Here is a 5,714-nt window from a genome sequence, read left to right as displayed (position 1 = left end):
TTCTTCCGTTAGGGCGGCCCTTAGATAGTGGAATTTTTGTATGGATGTGAGGTAGTGGTGTTGTCTATCGGTGAGGTAAAAATGTTGTAGAATGGGCTCCATTGTTCTAATTTCCAGTCGAATGTGGGCAGCCTCATTTCTGATAACTGAAATCGCTGCCGTTGGATGACGACGGGGTTGATAGTCTCTCACCCTGTATTAGACTCTTTAATCAAGCTTTAATCGAGCTGCCAGGGACATGTAAGTAACGTGTCTCTGGGGTCCGCTTAGCTGAGGTCCTATAATTCCTCTTGGACGAGTCGGAACCGTTTCCACTCTTCCTCGAGTTGGACTTGATATGTTTTCAAGAGACAATCGACATTCTTGTTAGCCTGTTGATATTGGTCGACGCATTCCAGTATGGTCTGAATGGTGTCGAAATATTTATAGCGTTTTTGTCGCATAATGTTGATTTTTGACGCAGTTGGCATTCTTTTGGCGGTAGTTGTTATTGTAGACAGAATAGGAATCGGCGAAACACTTAAAGATCTTACCTTGTCGCTGTGAGATTTTGATATTGTTGAAATTCGTTGCGCCGATGATCGTCCAGCTGCGGCGGGAGGTTGCGTGGTTGCGTTCCTGGACCAACGGGTTGTACTTCTTCTAAGGTGAAGCTCCTGACGACACTGGCTTCGCTGTAGTGATAATGCTTCCGCTGCTGGTTTGAATGTATTCTCGAGGCACTGTGTGGTCACTGGTAAATGCACTTTTCACCTGATCTGGCTCGAAGGATCAAAATGTTTCGACCGTTCGTGGAAAGCCGCAGCATTAGCCTCATCTGTTTTCGGTACGGTCGATTGATGCTTAAAGGGCGTGGTAACCACGGTGGAGCATTGAGTTTTTGGATCTCGTAAGTGGAGAGTAGCACTCACTTGGCACGGCAGGTCTTTTTATTGCGAAAGCCAACGGTATCGATGTAAAGAGATGCGCACGGGTCTGCCAGACGGTCGCCATCTTGGTATGGGGGTCCCATTATTCAAGTAACGATACGTAGCCTTACATGAGTATACTGAACGTGGTGCCATCTGGGGACTATTACAAGTCATGACAGTTAGGTATTCGACTAGTACTTATTCTCGTCACTTTTACCTAACGCCCTTTTAGTATAAAATTGAGAGAGTGAGTCCTTTCCAATTATAAGGATTAATAGCATGGAATAAGCCGGATTGGGAGGAGTGTATTGGGAGGTTTGCGAAGTATTGTTCTCGATACGTCATGCTATATGGTCGGTATGTCTCCAGGCGCGATGCTCGAGGTCCATTCGCAACCTTGAGAAGAGGTCGCCACATTACGGACTACTTGTTTGTTGATAAAGATAGAGTCTGCTCTAAGTAAGTTCAGCAACTGTTACTTTGGAGATGTTTTCTGGGGATCTCCGAAATTTTCTTGCGGTTCTAACATATTTTGTATAGTATCGTAGTGGCAGCTATCTACTTGCCAAGTCGCATTACAGGAAAAAACCTGGGAGCACGAGAAATTACTTTGAACTCCGAGACAGTTGGCCTGATATAGTCGGCTGCCCGAAAGTTCCATTATAATATTTCAGAATTAACCATAATAGGATTTGGAAATATTGCGTTATAACGATTTGTGAACAATATAAAGGAATAACGATGATGTGTAGGTCAAGATGGATGTAGGTCGTAAGACAAAGGATAGTGTAGATAAATATAATATGGTGTATTTATAAACAAGTTATTTATTATAAATTATTGAATATGTATGCAGATCAGTCGTATTATAGCGGCAATCGTTAGAGCCAAATTATTAATTTTAGGTTTTATCGTTGTTAATACTATGTTGGTTATGGCCATGATCAAGGTAAATCAGGATAGTCCTGACCAAGGTCGGTGGTCTGGACCTATAACAAATAATATCAATATTAATATAGCAAATAAATATCGTAAACATCGATATCATTTGTAAGGGGATGTATTTTGAGCATAGTGAATTTATGTTGAACAGTTGTTGGAAACTAGGTTGAAATTAGATAATACTGTTGTTACTTATGTTATAGATTTACCCGTTAATTTTAATGAGATGTAAGTATTCAGGCGCCGTTAATTCACTGGATATGTCGCCCTAAAACAGGATGTTTAAATTTTAGATTATATATTGTACTGATAGGAAGTATTTTATTGCTACAATTATGAGTTTTGATTAAATACAGCATAGTGTCCAGTTAGTACGAGAGAGGAGGTCAGTCCTGAAAAATGACACTAATTGTATAATAACAAAGGACAAGCCAAACATAGCAGAATGATTGATCGGCTAGCGGGTGGTTGTGTCTATCAGAAGCAAAAGAAATTTGAAAGATCTTAGTTTATAGGACTTGTTGACAATCAATGTCACGTGGTCGATATAATGTTGAGTGGGCTGTATTTACATACACAACATAATTTATAAAATAAGCAATTCTTATATTTGATTTAAGAAATGATACATCGTTTGCGAGCAGTATTTACTAGACAGTGGCTGAAATTCAGTTGATAATGTAAATTTAATAATTAAATAACTAACGAATGAGTTATTAGTCTATAAAACACGAATGAAACCGATGATAACACTCTATGGCGCGTTAGTGGATGGGTATTCTACTACGATGGCTTTACATTTGTAGATATAAATAATGATTGATATTATTATAGGGATTGGGTGATCACTGCATTGCAGCATGAGAGTTGTATAGCACTGACAGAGTTAATCGAGTAGAGATAGTGGCTAGTTATTGATAAATTGCGTAAAATGCACTTGCACTTGCACTTGCACATAAATTCAATCGAGGTTGTTAGTTAGAATCACGTGGCAAGCTAAGGTATAAATTATATCACTGCACGTTTTTCTGGATATAACACGCATGATGTTAGGATAATGAATGGTACTCGCTAGCGTGACATGGTTTACACTTGCGCATCTTGCTCGACCACCTTGCGATTTTGGTACTTTATTACATTTATTACATAATAACGACGGGTACTATAACTGGCAGCCGGCGCCATGTTGCGTACGATCTTAGATCTATCATGCGAGATATCGAATCTATTGCGCACGCGTTGGTCTTGTGTGACGCGCATGGTAATATAGATCGCGTCTTCTTGGCCAGACGTCGCCACCTTACGGACCGCTTGGGTGCTGACCATGGTGTAGTCGGCAAGAAGCAAGCTCCTAATTTTAGGATTTATGTCATATAAATCTAATATTTATTTATTTGTTAAATATAACGGATTTGCGAATGTGTCCGACGAGTCGAACGTAAAAGTAAAAGTAAAATAAAAATTAAATTAAAGTTAAATGAAAATTTGAGAAATTACTTAATTCTAAAGGAAGTATATGCGACAGAAGGAAATACAAATGCGAACTTAGAGACTTCTATGTATCCACGCTCTTTCTGCACACACACTAACAAAAGTTGCGGTTTGCTTATAAAGTAATTGATGATTTATGGGTTATGTGAGGGTTGTTATTATACAGGGATTGATGAATTTTGTTGTGACGATTGGGTTTGCTCATGGATTACGGATGGTATTTTTTCGGAAAGACTTGGCATATTAGTTCGACGAATCTGGCTATGCCTCTTCATTTAAACAAATATGGATAAGTTTATAACAGACGAAAAAATTACGGCGCAGGTGGTTTCGGGGCCCCCAGGCCTCGTCGGTGCTTCGAGTGGCGTTCCAGGCTCGACTCGATGGTCATCCAGTGACTGGGCAAACGTGGAGAGGAGGGTGGGTCTCGGAGCCCCCTCTCGTTCGAAAAATACGATCGGGGACCAGAGCTAAGAGGACAGAGAGTTCGAAGTTGGAGGAGGCAATGAAAGGTGCAGAAAAGTAAGTAAAAAAGGGGGCGTCGGGTACCTCTTCCCTCGAAAAAAATGCGAAGCTTCTTGAATTTAGTAACGATATTCGAGAGGTGGTGGAGAAAAAGGAATCCGTCAGCCTAAAAGTAAGTGACGGAAGGATACCGCCGAGAATTGTTTCTGTCACTACCGTCAAGGGGGGATATTTGGCTCCGGTTGTGAAAGGAACTAGCGGAGTGGAGGGGAACTCCCTTGTAACCTGGTCGGGTTCAGCCGTGAAATCGGCTAGTAAAACGTCGAAGAGGCCGTCAGCTCATCCGAAGGTGAGGCTTCCGTATCGAAGAGTGGCTGGGAGCGTCGGGTCGACGTTGTGATCATCTCAGAACCTAATCGACAGCTCTCCTGGTATAACGATACGAAGAGGGATGTGCCCATCTGGGCAACAAGATTTAATGGCTTCTACCTCCGCGAAGATACGTTGGCTGAAGAGGAGGAATATGTCGGGATCAAGAAAGCTACTGCTCGCCCAACGTCAGCCTAAACATCTTTGACGAGTACGCGGAGAAACTCGACATATCCATTGGGGCAGCCGTGAGGAGATGCAAGGAAGTTATCATCTCAGGAGACTTCAATGCAAAATCTAAGCCATGGGGTGTCATCAAGACTGACAGAAGGAGAAGGATGCTTTTAGAGGTTCTGGATAGGAACCACCTTGCTCCTATTAGGGTCCGTAAGGGTTCCACGTTTCAGACAGGTATCAGAAGGAGTTTCCTAGACATTATGAGCTTTAGTGGTAGCTTCTTTAAGAAACATAAACGCTGTGTAGTCCTTGGGTATTACAGCGCCTCGAATCACAGTTATGTGCTACAATGAATTTAAAGGCTTGGTTATGCCTAGGAGTAGGGGGCGTTTTGGGTATTCGAAGAAAGACATAGTGCCGGAGATGTTTTTTAAAACTTGGACGATAAGAAGGTTAAATTATTGGGAGCGCGGACAGGCGTGGTGGAATATCAGGAAGATTCCCTGCAGAGAATTGCGTCAACGAGAATCGTAAAGTCCCGTTACGATTAGATAATCGACGTCACGAACTGATCGATCCCCTTATTTCTGTAAGGATAATAGGGGTGGTTCAATTGAGTATATGCTGAATTAACAGGTATAAATTACAGTTTATTCAAACAACATGTTGACTAGAACTAAATACATAAGTCGGTTCAATTACTTCATTGGTCGCCAATTTACGAACTGTCACGAGCAAGTCAACAAGAGAATCGTAATTCTATCGAGAATTTTCATTTTTATTAATTAAGCCAAGAAAACTTTTGAGAAAATAAAATAAAAAAAAAAACCTCCACCGTAACAATGTGCCTTGGGGTAACATTGCCGTGACCAGGATTTGAACCTGGGTTACTACGGCCACAACGTAGGGTCCTAGCCATTAGACGATCACGGCTATTGGAGTATTATATTTGGAATGTTCTGAATGGTTGATGATAACTACCAGCAATGATCAAGTTGATCCACCAACCGTGAAGGTCTTTCTACTCTGACACAATTGTGATTAATCCATTCATCTATAATTCAAACTGGCTGTAATTCAAATTATATGCATATATATGTACGTACATTTATGATTTATGAATTTTAGAGACGCGATAAGATTATTATCAAAGAAATGTAATATCGTTTTCACGTTAAGACTAACATTTATTATCGTCAAATATTTATGCGATCCCTTACGATTCGAACTTATTAACACATTTTTCATTAACCGGTATCATAGTGCAATATTTGCAATTTTTATTTTTGTATTGAGTACGGATTTGTACACAGCATTTTATAATCATAAATTCCACAAATGTGAGTCAAATTTAAGAAT

At 40.5% G+C, this 5,714-nt stretch overlaps 1 non-coding gene across 1 annotated transcript; it reads right to left on the bottom strand.

Moving 5' to 3' along the window:
* Positions 1-5,216: 5,216 nt before the first annotated feature.
* Trnah-gug lies at positions 5,217-5,288 on the bottom strand. The gene has a single exon. It is a non-coding gene; the product is annotated as a tRNA-His (tRNA).
* Between the last annotated feature and the right edge of the window lie 426 nt (positions 5,289-5,714).

This window comes from Bombus bifarius, unplaced genomic scaffold, assembly GCF_011952205.1.
Source record: "Bombus bifarius isolate JDL3187 unplaced genomic scaffold, Bbif_JDL3187 scf7180000007998, whole genome shotgun sequence".
In the NCBI taxonomy this organism is placed as follows: domain Eukaryota; kingdom Metazoa; phylum Arthropoda; class Insecta; order Hymenoptera; family Apidae; genus Bombus; species Bombus bifarius.
The sequence above is the reverse complement of the archived record's forward strand: the minus strand, read 5'-3'. Positions and strand labels throughout refer to the sequence as shown.